Consider the following 18,948-nt stretch of genomic DNA (forward strand, 5'->3'; position numbering starts at 1 on the left):
GAACAGTAGTGAAGAAATTAGATCTGTGGCACAAGAATTAAGTAATACACATGTAGCCACAACTAAATTACTTAGAGATGAAATTAGTGCAGTCGCTAAACAATGTTCTGAAAACGCAACACAGTTACACGTCGAGTTTAAATTAATGTCAGCAGAACTTTCACGCACACTGGATGCCAAATTGACGAACGTTTTAATCGCCACCTACAAAACAGTGAAACGCGTTACAGTAAATTTATACAGGAACAGAATAAAGTAAAGCAACAAGTCATGGAAACAATTACTGCACAAAGACAGGAAGATAAGCGTAAATTGTTTACGAAAACAAAAACGTACGTAGACAACAATATTGCTACAGTATCAGACGAAATCAAACAATTGAACACCGAATTGCATGATGAAATCTCCGATCTTAAAACAAAAACAGACACACACACGTTAGACTTTCAGACAATGACCAACTTGAAAAGTTGGAACTAATACAGGATCCCGATGCCATCAAAGCAGACGTTAAGAAATTGACCAAAACCACACGTAAAATACAAAAACAAATTACTGCTTGTGATACTAAAAACGATGATCAGGTAAAAGCACTGACTGAAAAATATGATGAATTGGCCAGTCGTATTGATGTTATCGGAATTAATAATGACACCAAATCAGACGATACTTCACCAGTTTCGTTTAATCAAACACCCGAATTCCAAAATGTACAGCAGACGATCAGTGAGATAGGTTCGGCCAGTACTACATTACGTAGAAAATTGTCATCTTTACAGCAAGAAGTGACGGAGATGAAAAATATTTCAGCCTTTAACACATCACAGCATACGGCACTCTCCGAACATTTGTCAGACTCACACAGCCAATATAATTTAGGTAATTTACAGAGAGTACGTGAGTTGGATTCCGAACAGTCACAGACAAACAGATTATCATACAATCCTGAACCTGTTCAGACATACAGAGACGATAATTTTGATTACAAGCACTTTATATCCGTGAGAAAATTTAAGGTATTTAAAAATGACAGAACACAGATTCACCCCTCGGATTGGATACAACAATTTAGCTTTGCTTTTCCACCAACTTGGCCCGTAACACACAAACTTGAATTTATTTGCAGTTTTTTGGAACCGGCAACTCGTATGAGACCGATCGCGAGACAAAGCTATTCGGTAGAAGAATTTCAGAATGCTTTTCTGTCAGCGTATTGGTGGAAGACGACATAGCGTGGAATCAAGGATCAATTAATTAGTTTACCGAATTATGAGAACTCAAATTTTTCCACTGTCACTCAATTTTTTGAACACATGGTCCAACAAAACCAGTTCTTAAGTGAACCATACAGTGAATCTGCACTTATTCAATTATGTATTTCTAAATTACCACGATCGTTAAGAGTATCACTTTTAACAGGTCAGCAGAAAGAAAATATTTCGGCATTCAGAGATCTGTTACAGCTTTTGGAAGTTCAGCAATCAGATTATTCGTTCATAAACAAAAATTTTTCTCATCATAACCAAGGCCAACCAACATACAGTAATTACGATCAGCCACGCTATTTCAATAGCAAAGGTAATAGACGCTCCAGGAACGACAATCACCAGAACTTCAATAACAGACAAAATTTTAATTATCAGTATCGTCAAAATAATCAGCAACAGGAGCCACATTTTGGTAACAATAGAGGTTTTTCCCAACAACAGCAACAAAACCAACAATGTAATGTGCAAGGTCAACCAAGCTTTAATGTTTCGCCGCTTACACGTATAACGTCGGCTCCGCCAAATAGTAACGCACAGCAACAAGGAAATAACTACGTACAGAAAACACATCATTTTAACTCCTATCGCAACGCGCTGTATAGCAATGATTATTATGACAGACGTAAATGTAATGAGCATAGTTTTCAGCGTAACAGTCGGTCTTACCAGCAGCAGAATCATCCGCAACAACAGATTATCATGAATGAACCAGACAGTAGATATCATCCCGAACGTGATATGTCAGGACGAAATAACAGAACAGTACAAATAGTCGAGATGCCACAGCATTCTCCCGCAAATAACAGCACGTCAGAAAGGATTTTACTAGATACAGTACAGGTTGCAACCTCCGGCAACGTAAGCAATACTTTTGATACACAGAATCTTGTTCACGAAAATGTTATTTGAAACAAGCTTTGTTGAATGCACCACTTTTATCACACTCAGATCTTGCTAGAAATTTTTCCATGGCCTCCGACGGTTCTAACACCGCTTTAGGCGTACACATTTTTCAGGAAATTGAAGAAGACGGTACTACAGTAATTAAAAACATCGCCTTTGCGAGTCGCATTCTGTCACCTGCTGAACGCAATTATTCTGTTACAGAACTTGAAACATTATGTGTTGTATGGGCATTTACGAGATTTAGGCATTTTCTTTATGGAAGACATACTACTGTTTACACAGATCATAGAGCTATACAGTTTTTACTTCCCGCTAAATTTACACATGACAGGTTAAGCAGATGGAAACTTTATTTACAGGAATTTAATTTTACAATTGTTCACACTCCCGGTACACAAAACATTGTAGCAGACGCACTATCCCGTTCTCTCAGCAACAATCAGCAAGACATCGCAACCAACTTCTGCCAAGCAAATTCTAGCGTCATGTATATTCAACAAGTCGCATTTGAAAATTTCATTTCGTCGTCATTACGAGACATAGCACAAGAGCAGAGCAAAGACAACGTGTGGAATGAAATTAAACACCTGTGGCAAGATAGGAATAATGTTACCATCAGAAACCATTACACTGTGCGCAATAACATTCCGTTTCGCCGCTCTCACCCTGACAGCAACAATTGGTTACTATGCATTCCTGACGAGCTTGTTAACAAATTAATTTGGTATAGTCATTTAAGTTACGCACATTACGGAACCAGAAAATGTTTTCTTATACTGAGACAGAACTGTTACTTTGCGAACATGGAGAAACGTATTCGACGAGTTTTAACGTCATGTAAAATCTGCCAGAAAGCTAAATCAGACACGACTTCACATATTCCTCCGTTACATCCCATTATACCTGTTAAATTGAGACACATGGCCGCTGTAGACATTTTTGGTCCGATTCCCAGAACTAATAGAGGTTTTTGGTACATCTTTGTCGCTGTTGAACTCAATTCGAAATTTGTTACCGTCACTCCGTTACGCAAAGCTACTGCTAAATCAATTTCGAATGCATTTGTAAAACATTTTTTATTTCATGTAGGACATGTATTGAAAGTAATTTCCGACAATGGACCACAATTTCGATCTGCTATATGGACACATATGTTACGAACACGAAACATTTCTCCGATCTATATATCCAAGTATCACGCTTCTTCGAACCCTTGTGAACGACTGATGAAAGAAATTGGTAAACCATGTAGAATATACTGCCATAAAAAACGTATTGATTGGGATACACTCATACTGTCATTCCAGGATGTAATTAACTCCATACCAAATGAATCTACTATGCTACCTCCGACTGTTATACTGAAAAATGTTGAACCACCCAACAAAATTAAAGAACTAGTATCTTTTCCTACATCTCGTCGACTACGCCACCATGAAATAATTGACATTGCACTCAACAACATCAAACGTGCCGCAGAGCGCCGGAGACGACAGCAAAAACAGGTTTGTACACGCCGTGACTTCCACGTTGGACAGAAGTTATTAGTACATACACACTATTTATCCAACAGAGGAAAGAATAGGTGCAGTAAATTTGAGCTTCTATACGCAGGTCCATATCGAATTCGCAGCATTCCTCACCCCAATGTAGTACACGTCGAAACTTTGAGAACCAGAAAAAGCAAGGGCAATCACCATGTCTCCAATATTAAACCCTTTATTGAATGAATATACTTTATGATTTATCACACTGTAATGCCATTTGCAGATATTTATATGAACACTTACTGATGATTATCATATTTTTTCCTGGCAAGTGCCCGGCAAGGTGAGGTTAGCAGGTCGCTTTTCTTGTCGTTACACATCAGACCGTGCACATTTTTCTGGATAAACTTACATATTTTATGACCACTTATGCAATTCTATCTATGTGACTACTTACTGATGATTATCATATTTTTTTCTGGGCAAGTGCCCGGCAAGATAAGGTTAGCCGGTCGCTTTTCTTGTCATTATATCAGACCGTGCACATTTCCATTTTTTGTGTATGTATGATTGTTTTCCTATCGAAAGTAGAATTTTTGTCTTTATGCACTATGTAATCTTTAAGATATAACAAACACCAGTTGACTTTGACATTTTTTTCTTTTGATATCTCAATATCTTGATCATTCTACACTTTTTGCCACTACGTTGTGATACTGTGTGTACATTTTTTGCACTTGAAAAGTGTCTATGTTTTTGACCTAATACGTTTGCTGTCATGCTATGCTGTATGCTTAACTATACCACTATAAACAAGTTTTTATCTAATGGGTATATGATTTAAATGCAAGATATTAATCCTTATTCATCATTTTCAGAAAGCAATAATGTGTACAAGAAATAAATTAAACAAACCACAGTGGTTTACTGTGAAATGGACTGTGAAATGAACGAAAGAAAATGCAATATCTTGTCATGAAGAGCAAATGGATCAGAATTAACAAGCATTAACCAGAATACACTATACACATCATATGATAGCAGTCTTGACTAATTATTTTTCTTTCAGAATATGAGGTGATTGAACAAGCTGTCAGACAGAACTACACATCTTAGTTTTAGTGATGAAATGTGCTAGAAATAAGAAACTCTGTAGTATGAATAGTTGTATGAAGTAAATGGTAATATGAATAATGAATAACGAAGTGTCCTTTTTTGCAGATGATAATAAATGATGATGAATAATTATATGAAGAATATGACAATATTAATAATGAAGTTTTTTTTTGCAGGTGATGATAGTGATGAAGCTATGGTAATATGAATAATGAAGTTTTTCTTTACAGATGAAAATAATGATGAAGTTTATATATTTATATTAGTTAAGAGATGCTATGTAGTTATTTAAGTATTTGTTGCAGTTCGTTTTGACAGTATGTCTGATGTCGCATGGTATAATGACTGAATGTTTTGGAAAGGATAGTTAGACTACGTACATATTGAGTACACGTTTCTTTACCTGTTAATTCGAAGTTCGCTACTTTTCAGCATAATATGCATTTCTTCTTTCAGCTCAATAATCCATTTCGTATTTTTTCCAGGAGAAGTTATTCATGAAATTAATGTGCTATAAGCAGTTAGTCATTAAACCTGTTCTAGTACTTGCATTTTTTTTACCCATTTGTGTGTATCATTCATGAATGTGATCACATATACTCTACTTGTTTCATAACCTTGCTACAGCTGACTCATAATGAATGACTTTATTAATCCTTATTTCCAGCAATAAGTCAAAAGCAAATATTTTCATGCCCCAGCAATTAATTATCGATCCCAACGCAATGCATTGCTAGCAAAAAAAAAAAAAAAAAAAAAAAAAAATTATTACCAGTCCCAGCTATTACCAGTAGACAACCAAATAATGCTACCAGTTTAAGATATATTTCTAGTCCTAAATATAATACAAATTTTTCTGATGTATTGATTCCATTGTGTCTATGAATTAGTCGACCACAAACCTTGAGTAATACTTACAGTGTGTTACATTTTAAATATGTGCTATGTCACTTGAATGATGAGTTCTGAGCAATACCGAATGATGTTTTGTAATAATGCATAAATGCTATGCTAATAATTTCTATAAATAATATTTTTGTTATACTCTATAAATGCTATGCCAATAATTAACTCATTTTGAATGATGACTTCTGAATAATGCTTTGTAACTGGCCAATGAGTGCCAATAATTACTATATTGAGATGACTTATGAATAATGTTCTGTAATATTCCATACATACTACTTAAATGATGTGTAAATAGCCAATGAATGCCAATGATTACTCAAATCGGTTGATAGACTAGTGTAATTCCCAATAATGACTAGCATAAGACTTAATGTCCTTCACCTTCTGACCTAATTACCAGAAATTACTGCAATATCCGTTTGTCCTGTCCATCCTCATGATCATGGAACAGTATATTTGGTTTTTGCACTAATTCTGCGTTGATGTGAGAGTATGGATTCTACAAGAATGTGGTGTTGACACATCATGCTGTCCACCACCTTGAACGATGGAGATGTTATTATGGTCCTACTGTTTGGTGTACCAAATGTACTACCAAATTGATAACATTGAATATTAATACAACATTTCAGTGTCTTGGCCACACTGATAAATACTTCAGAGAAGAGAACTTCAGATTGTCTCACTTGGTGTTGTGCTTCTGTAGAATGATATGGACTTTCAGTGCAGTTACGTGCAACGTACTGTGCTACAACCATGATGCAATCCTTCCAATTCCTTTCCTAGTACTTGAAATATGCTAAAGACTTCTACAGTGCGTGTGCACTTTATTTCATTTTTAGGGTAGTCAGTTCTTGTAAAATGCTAAAGAGTTTTACAGTGCGTGTGCATTTTTTTCATTTGTTAATAAGATCAGTTGTCCTAGAAATACTAAAGACTTATACAGTGCATGTGCACTTTATGTCATTTGTTAATATATTTTGTATTCAGTGTGTGTGCACTTTATTTCACTTCATGATATGTTATGTAAAAATGCTAAAGACATATACAGTGTGTGTGCACTTTGTTATTTCTTAATATCTTTTGTACTCATTGTGTATACTTTTTGCCATTTCTTGATATATTCTGTACTCAGTGCATGTGCACTCTATTTCATTACTTAATATGTTCTGCACTTATCAATAATGTATACACTCTGTGACTGTAGACTTAGTAACTAAATAGATTTTAGAAAAATTTGTTGCTCATGGCAAGTCCAGTTCACTCACCATCGCTGCCAAATTTTTGCCCCCCCAGTGGAGGGTTATGTAAGAGGTCCGAGCAGATGTAATTTCGATGTATTGCTCACGTGCTGCCTGTGATATGTAAGGTATAAGAGAATCTCAGACCAGAGAGCAGTGTTGACTGCGGTAGGAACTGTGTAGCTGCAGCAGTAAGTTGTTACTAGTGAGCAGTCTAGTCTGGTGTATCGTGTTGGCTGGGCCGGTCGTGGTGCAACGATGCCGGAGCCTGAGTATTATTGTATAAGGTAAAAAAGCAGCCTCGCGCATAAGTAGTATTGTTATCTCAAGTCCCATGTAAATGTATTTAAAATGTCCTAATAATCTTTCTCATAAAAAAATAACTTTTAACAACCATTCATTTCAATTTAAAGAATTTACAAATTTCTCCAATCCATGATCATCCCGACTATTGCAAAAGAAAAATCAGTTGTTTCCTTTCATAAATGACAAATCTATCGGTCAGCATTGCACAGGGCTGTGCCAGAAAAAATTATTGTAAGAGCAGATATATATGCGTTATCCGGCGACTTCATTGAGGTAAGAATTTCTCTTTTTTTATTCAGAATGATCTTTCAGGGCCATGACGCAGCACTGCAGATGTCCAAAATTTACCAGATTAAATTCACAGTCAATTACTGAAAAATTATAAGTGAGCGACAATTTAATTGAGAGTTTAGTTACACTGTATTATTACCAGGTTACTGAATTTATTTTTTGTTGTGACGTTACACTGAATGTGAACGACATAATTATATTTTTACCGTTGAGAGGTTTAGCAATTTTTCTGTTTTGAGGTTACACTAAATGAGGATATTATTTATTTTATTTTGTGGGGAGGTTACAATGTTTTCTTTTATAAAATAATCTGTGCGTACTGCTTCGATCTACCATGAGAGGCACCACATGCCTTGCTCATACTGTGGCATCAAGCAGTCAGGCCTGCAAGATGAGTGGTCTGCCAAGCGAGTGGATTCATTCTTATTTATCGAGTAACATGAACTCTAGTACTCACAATTAAGTTACAAATTATTCTTCTGTATGAATATTACGCAACGGAAACGCACATCTGACTATTAGTAGTTTACACAACTCTGACTGTTCACTACGCACTGGCAATACCACATTTTCTTTTTTATTTAACGGCTTTGATCAACACGTGGCCATCGCACTGAATACGAATGGCGCACACATTATAAATTCTGGATATCATGGCGACATACAATTCGAAGGAAAAGGCCACCAATCTTTTTCTTTTCACTATCTTATTTATTCCGATAAATTCTATAACCTATACACACAAATTCTATAACCTACAACAATAACACATGAGAAATTCCGCCCATTGGTGATTCTCTATCTTATGGTTTCGTAATCCTTTAATGCTACAGTGCACTTTCTGGATAGGATGGTGGATCTTTTGCTATATCTCACACTTCGACTCTCACAACCATCATCACGAAACTTTCCTCCAGACTGAGCGGTACAAAAGGAACATGCATAACCCACTACCTCTGAAACTACCTTGCTACTCTCCCATGCAAACCACACATACGTAAATTACATGACATACACCACACTGCAACATGGAATACAACATAAGGAATAGTCACAACATTATAATCACATCACTTTCAGCTTTCCCACTTCAATTAATACTCATCCCAGTTCCACACGACACTGCCCCACTTCGTAAATTTTCTTTCCTACTACGATCTCTGGACGTTATATGCACGTCTTCCTGTGCAATGCAAGCCAAGTGGCGTTGCTGGATAGACGGCTGACTCACCTTGCTTCTCTCTCAGAGTATTATAGTTTGAATCAAGCGTCACACGGAAACATAACACACAAAGTAATATTTAGAACATATTCAACACACACGCGAGTCCTCAACTGATACCATGGACGAGTACTTCTCTTTATCCTTTGTCTCATACACAGATTGAAACTCACACAGTATTCACCACGTGGAAATACTCGTCTCTAATTTCAAGTCCTGCACACGCCATTTCTTAAATATTTCCAACTTATAGTACACACGCTAGTAATTCAGCTTAACTTAAGCACTCGGAAGTATTTCAACTTATTGCTGCACGTGGTTTCGTTGTGACCGTTGGTCACTTCCGAAGATTGCTACGATCCCATTAATGTTACCTGCCTGACATTTAATTCTCTCCACAAAAGTTCCTGAAATAGAGAAATTATTATTCTAAACTACTCTTAAGTATTTCACATGCATACCATGTCTCCACTCTTTTGTCCTTACGGAGCACGCCTAAGACAGGTCTTACCAACACTAGATCCAGCGGCAGAGTGCTGAAACATGGCCATTCTTCAGGTCCTCTCGCACCTCTGCCGAAGTGGGGGAGTACCTTGCTACCGTATTGGTCAGCCACATTTCAGGCGCTCAAAGCTCCGGTAAATTTTATCTCCTTGGTTCTACCAAAGATGACCCAAGTACCGTCTCAAAGATGATCATATATTCACATTCACTATCTGTGGTTAGCAGATGACCATACACTCATTCATTTCACAGATCTTACCAAACTGGATGTAGGGATTTATTTTGTGGAGTGCTCATGTTATCAATTAAATAAATAAGTTGTCATTCTTTCCCACATTGGTATCCGGCTTCGCTGGATTAATTGAAATTGAGTTATTTTTACAAAAAATATGTTGTTCTGACAAGAATAATGAAGTATGTTGTACCAATTTTCAATGTCGGGCGGTACTGTACCCTTTCACCACCGGCTACCCATGCAGAAAAAATGGCACGGTACTATCCTTGCAATGCAGGGGTAGTACCGAACATTTTCTTAAGAAAGGTGTATTAGAACAAACGTAGCAATTCATCATAATAACCAGGAGGACACCTTAGCCCCTGGTGACCTCAAATAGACGACCAAATGCTGTTACTTTACCAAATTATTGACACAGTTGTTGCATTATTGTACTCTCCACAATCCAGAGTAAAAAACACATAAAAATTTACAACAATCCACATGACAAATAAAACATAACCTCATACAAATAAAAAATAATGTTGAGATAAAAATTTGCTTAGTTACTGGGATCTTCGTTATTTTTATGAGTAATCCAAACTTCACTAATTCTATAACAAATAAAAAAAAAACTAAATGTACTCATGAAATTTTAAATAGCTCACCGTCCAAACACAGAGCAAGTAATCTGACATTCATAAATTGTGGGATAAAAACCTTTACACAGCAAAGCCTAAATAATAAACAAAGTTAACAAAAGAAAGACATTGCATACACTAGTTACATGTAGAATGTCATACCATTACTCTAAAATATATATCAAACCTAAGAGAGATAAAACTGAGAAGAAAAACAATGAAATATACCACAAGTTACATACTGGTTACGTAATATAGTTCATCTAAGACATCATGTCATACCTCATTAACTATCATGACTTAAGCAAATGCCACCACTACTCGACTGTGAGTCTATCCTTGTCCACCAGTACAAATACCAGCTGCTGGGCTGGTCAGTCCATCAACTTTGATCAATACACGCAGTAAATAGTTAGCAATAAGTGCTTGAATCGACCAGTAGCTCTCGTATCTCACTCTACTGCTCATTTCTCTGTTGTTACACATTTTAGACGACAAGAACTTGCATTTCAACTAGCCTTCGTTACACTTTAATGTGAAATATCACCACGGTGATAATGCAAATAAGCGGCTTCATTCAACACACGAACAAGATCATTACTGTCCATGACGTCAAAATGCATCAGCTAATTCCGATATTTGTTGTACAATGCAAACTCTTGTCCCCTGTGAACACCCTACTGACTAATGCAAGAAGAGCTGCTACGTTAGTATTACGACACTGGCTAATAACTAAAGCACCCTTGTACCAAATATTCTAATAAACATGCTATGTGAACTTGATAACCCAGAACAAACAAAAAAAAAAACTAACTATTCTAAACACAAGTGTTAATGAAATACAATTACAATTGCTGTCCCTTCAGGAATGAAACATATAAAAAAATTGCACAATCACAAGTACAAATACATTATTCCCTATCTTGCGAGTCACACGGAATCATTTCGTTCTGTGATCTTCTTGGGGTCAAAAAGTTGCTGATAGTTTTCCTAGAAACACTGTCTCGGTGTCAAAGCTCTCCCATGGTTACCCAGACGAAAGTCTTTAAGTCACTCAAATCAGCTTTTGAACACGCACTAAACAGTAAAGTGTATCTCACATTAAACACAAATGTCATGGTCAATCTCAGAGTACCATCCACACGAATCTGGTCGTCCAGAAATGGCCCTGCAACTATTATTATCCACGGTCCTGCCCTTTCAGTTCATGGTGTAATTAAAAGTTCCAACAAACAGCACTTATTCCCGCACCAATTTAAGAAATGTCTGCTACTACAAATGCTAATGTCAATGTCCCACTTTAGTTTCTTGCGTTCAGACAGTAATTAGTCACCATACGACAACTGTCCTCTTTAAGTATAACGAGTGTCCCACATGCAATTTACAAAGCACACTTTACAAGTCACTGCCAAAAGTTTATGGATCCCACCGTTCAGTGGTCAAGACAAAACAAAACAATCGTCCTGTTTGCTAAAGACAAAATCTTTTCCACCAGTCACAATGTGGAAAGACCAGTCCTTCACTTTCCACCTTATGGAGACATAACGAGCAGTCTTCTTGTTTCATGGCTCCATAGTCCAGTACTAGTTAATAGCTGCTGGTAAAAAATGCCAGACGGACTCTGCCGCACGTCGTTCATTCTGCCGTCGCTCCGCCACTGCACGAGCTGTTGAGCCGAAGAAACCACCCGCTGTTGCCTCCGCGGGATACTGTCTCCAGTCGTGGAGTGGGGAACACAGCTGCTTTGTCACCTCTCCCATGGCGACGTCAGCTTGCCCTCCCGCTAGCGGAATGGTCGCGTTCTGCGTAGCACCCCAGTGCTACAACACCCAATCAGTCAGACCCTTCCGTGCATCTCGCAACATTACAGACAAAAGGATATTCTTACAGCATTTAAATACTCATTGATTACATGTATGATCTACTAGATACATTGGTAATAAAAGAATCTTTGTTCTAAAAAACACAAAATCATAAATTCTAGTTTCCTACACATACAACATCAACATTTATCTCTTTTCTATATACAGCCCACACTTGTCATATTGATTGTACCTGACGTCCCTCATACAAAACATGAAAGTGTCAAAAAAAAAAAAAAGGAATAAGAAACAATCTGAACAGCTCATAATTACAATATCAAATAGTAGACTACTCTAACATCCTATCACAGTGAAAAATATTAGAAACTGTTGATTCTAAAACTACAATATACAATGAACCTTTGTGCTTGTGACAGACTGAAAGTAATACCCCTTAAAAGTATTCTAACAAATAAATAAGAAATAATCTACAGAGCTCACAATTACCTACCACATGTTGTTAAATAGTAAACTACTCTAACATCCTAACACAATAAATATTTTAGAAACTGATGACTCTAAATCTACAACATACAATGCACCTTTGTGCTTGTGACAGACTGAAATTAGTATCTCTTTATATATTTTACCTTTTTATTACATATAACAACATTTCTAGGACATGTATGTACCATCGACATGATGTCAGGTCCTGACCTGCCATCGAGGTTCATCCAAATCAAACAATAAAGCACAATAATGTTTTAGTTATGGATCGGTAGTATCCCCTTTACCAGAGTGTGCACATTCATCACACTACTCTACGACTCTCACACACCAGACACCACATTTTCCTTCTCATTCAAATCATTAATACACTAACAGAATAGGTCTAGAAGTCAGCTAACCTTAACACCACCACACTCACGACAACATACCATACCTTTGCTCTCTTATACTCAACCACAAAACACATGAAGTTGTTTAGGAGATAGCATTCCAGTCTCCAAATTCGTCCTTTCACTCTGGCACCTCTCTCCATCGGCTTACCTCTGCATTCACTTTACCGATTATTCATCCTGCTAAATATCAACTTAGAATTGCGACATTTCATCTAAGAACCAAAAATACACAAATTATTCATCCTGCAAAATAACTGTACACATTCTTGGTACCGTTTTGATTAGTTATACTGGTGCCAGGCTTCAACAACAACAACAAAAATTATTTTTGCCATATTGCAAATGTTATGGTAAGAATTAGATTCACACTTATATTACATCTTACGTCAGTATTCCACAACGCTCACCATCTGGATCTCATACTCCCTTTATGTCCTTTCACCTTGTGCAGTTGTCCTCATCCCTTCATTCGTATTTCGGCTCTCCGTCCGTCCATTACTCCATCATTTCCTGGTCTTCCTTCGCCATTCGCATCACTCGATTGCAGCATACACAGGCCTCTCTGTAACATACATCTAAGACATCTCCACATTATTCAATTCTACTCACCTTTATTTACCACTGTTTCGTCACGTCGAATTTCTCTTTATTAATCACACTGCTTCACGTCGCTTCTCTCCTTAAATATCACCTTTATCAACTACTATTTATCACGTCACTTCTCTCACTATCTACCATCTTTATCCCCTCATTACTCATCGCGTCGTTACTGCTTGATCCTTATTCATATGACAAAAGATACGTACATACACCACTCCGTCGACTCCTGTTCATGACTCATTCGACCATACTATTCCGTCATACCTCCTGACACCCCGCCTGAAAATTCTTATGTTCGATTTGACTCTGCACAACGTTACACACCACAAATAAATACGCTGACTATCTACCATAACTTGCCTACTTTCGATCTATCCTTAACTTTTCCATAATTTGATGTTAGAAACGTGATGAAGCCCACGCAATTGTTTTCCCTTGATCGCCTCAATCAGTACAGCATTTTCATGGACAATACGCCTCACTCTAAATGGTTCACTGTATACAGTAAATAATTTGCTAGTTAGGAATCTGTGCTTACATGAAAATTAAATGTGTGCGGAGAATATGCAAGCTGGGAGAAAGGTACAGCACAAGTGTTAGAAACTCTGGTGCTAGTGGCCTCTTTCCCTAACACCAGATTCCGAACGACCATACGCAGCACTTCATTATAACTGTCACCACGACAATGACATACTATAGATCAGATGGCATCTAATTTAAAAACTTCGATCACAATGTTGACTTTTTACATTACGTATTAAGTACCTGCAATAGTCAGATCGCACTAATTAAACTGAACTCATTGGCATTATTACATAACCTTTATTTTTAGCAACTGGTTTGTTTTGAGGAAACAGTCCTTTTACTTTAGTGTTCGAAATAAAAATTTGCAAATTTTGCTCTGAGAGACCAGCCTAACAGATGCCATTATTGGTGTTTTATTCTCTGATCAGAAGTATGGTATTTGCATTCCTACATAACAGTAGGGTATGTCTGCTACATAGACAATTTTCAGTGCCAGCGGCAAGTGTTTTAGGACAACATGCTAAGGGCTGATATGTTGCATTAGTTTCTCCTATCCATCAATCTATTACGACAAGAAAGAAATGCCAGGATTCCATGCTCTCCTGTCATTCTGATAGTTTCTTCCGTCCCTATCCTCGACTCTGTCTGACCTACGAGTCGTGTCTCCGTTCACGATGTTGCTCTCATTACCCAGTGCCTGTAACAAGTGCTGAAATGACGCGGAATCGTCTAAGCCTCTGCCTGCTATCGCTATATCTCTGCGCAATCTCACTGGCAACTTCGTTATACAGATCCTAATGAGCTCCCCAGTTTCGTATGGCACATCCAAATACCTATTTCGTCTCAGCATTTCCTGATAGCACGCCACTGGATCTCTTATACCACCTTCGTTACAATTTGGCATCATCAATATGCTTTGCTTAACCCGGTCCTGCCTACTTTTCGACCAGAATTCATTTAAAAACTTGTCACAAAATATCTTGTAGCTACTACATTTTCGCTCTAGCCTCGTCCCTCAAATGGTTACACACAAACTTCATTTTGAGGAGCGGTCCCCACGATGAAGGTAATGAATCTTGAAATTGAGACAGCCACAGGCATGGATGTTGGTAGTTATCTGAATCCGGAAAACAAGTGTATGTTTGTACCGACACGAAGTGCCTCCTACATTCTTCTTCCGCATTTATGTTTTCCGACCTTGGACTATACCCAGTTGGGTTTGCCACCTGTTTTATCCGACACAACCGTTCTTCTAACTCTCTGAGTTCGTCTTCCTCTTTCTGTCAATTTTCTTTTTTTGAATTTATCTCACTCTCCCTCTGCAATCTACCTGGTGGTGTTTCACCTTCGCTACTGCACGCTAATTTCAACTGTGCTAGTTCTTCCCTATGTTTCCTATTTATTTCTAATTGTGCCTCTTTAAACCGTAATAGTGATTGTTTCTCCTCCTGGTCGGCATAAACCTCTCGCTGCGTACTGTCTGAGCCCGTTTCACCTCTTATACTGATCTTTTCTACGTCTGCGCTAATCGTATTCATTCTGACAACTACCTCCACAACTTCATCCCTGTGTTTATTTAGCGCCACTTCCTGCCGGGTGACTTGAGCTTCCACGCTTTCTAATGCCCCTTGTTTATCTGCAAGTAAGTCCTCCACTATCTCTTTGATTCTCTCATCCGGCATCACATCGCTACGTTCTGTAATATCACTCTCTATTGCACTTATTCGTACCTCCAAATTATTGGCTTTTTCTTTCATGGCATCACATACTTGCTTCAACGCATCTAGATTTTTTTTCCCTCATCTAACCGATTAGTAGCTGTGGACAGACGCTCATCGATAACTGTGTGTAGCTTCCTCATTGCCTCTTTATTTCCCTTATCCATTGCCTCCAATCTTTCCTTATTATCTTTATCCATCGCTTCCAATCTTTCCTTACTATCTTTATCCATCGCTTCCAATCTTTCCTTAGCCTCCCTATCTCTTCCCTTATTATCTTTATCCATCGCTTCCAATCTTTCCTTATTATCTCTATCCAAGGCTTCCAATCTTTCCTTATTATCTCTATCCATCCTCTGTAAAAACTGCAGTAGCACATTGTCATTTGCTACTTTCGACGTGCTCACCTCATTCGCCTGAGAAGCAGTAGCTTCGCTAAGGGTAGCTACACTTTCACTGCATACCTGACCTAGTCCCGGCTCGTCCGCGTCGTCGGGAAAAGCCCTCGTTTGTGAACAAAGCCCGTCGTGTAAAGGATCACCTAGCCACGGTCCGCTGACCAATTTAGCCCCTTCCGAGTGTTTGCCGTTATCGCTCATTAACCCAAGGTTGACACCTACTTCCTGTTCCACTGCTACGTTTACCCCAGAATCACTGTCCTCCATTGAACTACACTTTTCGACTGCGACCTAGTTACTACGGACAGTACGCAAAAAAAATTTATACAACAATCTTCCAGCCTTGGACGATATAGCAATTAATTACATAAAAAAATAAAAGATCCTCACCAATCCAGGAAGAAATTGCAAACAAAAAAATTTTACTTCTTAGCACTATCACAATATATTCCATCAAAAAAAAAAATCTTAACAGCAAACCGTAACAGCAAAATCCTGGCAGGGTCGAAATTATGAGAGGCACCCACATGCCTTGCTCATACTGTGGCATCAAGCAGCCAGGCCCGCAAGATGAGTGGTCTGCCAAGCGAGTGGATTCATTCTTATTTATCGAGTAACATGAACTCTAGTACTCACAATTAAGTTACAAATTATTCTTCTGTATGAATATTACGCAACGGAAACGCACATCTGACTATTAGTAATTTACAAAACTCTGACTGTTCACTACACACTGGCAATACCACATTTTCTGTTTTATTTAACGGCTTTGATCAACATGTGGCCGTTGCACTGAATATGAATGGCGCACACATTATAAATTCTGGATATCATGGCGACATACAATTCGAAGGAAAAGGCCACCAATCTTTTTCTTTTCACTATCTTATTTATTCCGATAAATTCTATAACCTATACACACAAATTCTATAACCTACAACAATAACACATGAGAAATTCCGCCCATTGGTGATTCTCTATCTTATGGTTTCGTAATTCTTTAACGCTACAGTGAACTTTCTGGATAGGATGGTGGATCTTTTACTATATCTCACACTTCGACTCTCACAGCCATCATCACGAAACTTTCCTCCAGACCGAGCGGTACAAAAGGAACATGCATAACCCACTACCTCTGAAACTACCTTGCTACTCTCCCATGCAAACCACACATACGTAAATTACATGACATACACCACACTGCAACATGGAATACAACATAAGGAATAGTCACAACATTATAATCACATCACTTTCACCTTTCCCATTTCAATTAGTATTCATCCCAGTTCCACACGACACTGCCCCACTTCGTAACTTTTCTTTCCTACTACGAACTCTGGACGTTACATGCACGTCTTCCTGTGCAATGCAAGTCAAGTGGCGTTGCTGGATAGATGGCTGACTCACCTTGCTTCTCTCTCAGAGTATTATAGTTTGAATCAAGCGTCACACGGAAACATAACACACAAAGTAATATTAAGAACATATTCATTACACACGCGAGTCCTCAATTGATACCATGGACGAGTACACCTCTTTACCCTTTGTCTCATACACAGATTGAAACTCACACAGTATTCACCACGTGGAAGTACTCGTCTCTAATTTCAAGTCCTGCACACGCCATTTCTTAAATATTTCCAACTTATAGTACACACGCTAGTAATTCAGCTTAACTTAAGCACTCGGAAGTATTTCAACTTATTGCTACACATGGTTTCATTGTGACCGTTGGTCACTTCTGAAAATTACTACGATCCCATTAATATTACCTGCCTGACATTTAATTCTCCCCACAAAAGTTCCTGAAATAGAGAAATTATTATTCTAAACTACTCTTAAGTATTTCACATGCATACCATGTCTCCACTCTTTTGTCCTTACGGAGCACGCCTAAGACAGGTCTTACCAATACTAGATTCAGCGGCAGAGTGCTGAAACATGGCCGTTCTTCAGGTCCTCTCGCACCTCTGCCGAAGTAGGGGAGTACCTTGCTACCGTATTGGTCAGCCACATTTCAGGCGCTCAAAGCTCCAGTAAATTTTATCTCTTTGGTTCTACCAAAGGTGACCCAAGTACCGTCTCAAAGATGATCATATATTCACATTCACTATCTGCGGTTAGCAGACGACCATACATTCATTCATTTCACGGATCTCACCAAACTGGATGTAAGGATTTATTTTGTGGAGTGCACATGTGATCAATTAAATAAATAAATTGTCATTCTTTCCCACACTGGTATCCGGCTTCGCTGTATTAATTGAAACTGAGCAATTTTTACAAAAAATATGTTGTTCTGACAAGAATAATGAAGTATGTTGTACCTATTTTCAACGTCGGGCGGTACTGTACCCTTTCACCCATAGCTTCCAGAAAACTGCAGTTCAGAGAATACAGCAACTTTGACAACAACAAACTATACACAATAAAAAACCTGAGTGTGTGCTCACCATCATCACCATTTCACTTACCACAGCAACAGTCAACAGAGGTTAGCAGATTAAGTACTGTCACCCTAGCTGGTAAATGAGGGAAATGCTTTAACAGGGTTACCAAAACCTTTAGTCTGAAAATTATACACATGGTACAAGATTGTAAAATAAACAATTTTAGTTGAAGAGTAAATAGTTGCAGATGAATATTTAATATATTTTAGACACAAACAACTTGCATCCTAAGATAGCACCCCAAGCTTATCTAGAACGAAACATTCAGTCTGCAACAGTGTGGGTTGTTTCCAGACTTCCTGCCGTACTACTGTACGCTGCACCAGGACTAGAAGTCGGAACCTTGTCTTTCTTTTCCTCTCTTGATGTAATCGAATGAACAGCAGCCTTGATGTAAATATTATTCAACGTACTGACGAGTGTAGATTCTGCCCCTTGGTGTTCA

The sequence above is a fragment of the Schistocerca serialis genome, chromosome 5 (genome assembly GCF_023864345.2).
Source record: "Schistocerca serialis cubense isolate TAMUIC-IGC-003099 chromosome 5, iqSchSeri2.2, whole genome shotgun sequence".
Lineage (NCBI taxonomy): Eukaryota > Metazoa > Arthropoda > Insecta > Orthoptera > Acrididae > Schistocerca > Schistocerca serialis.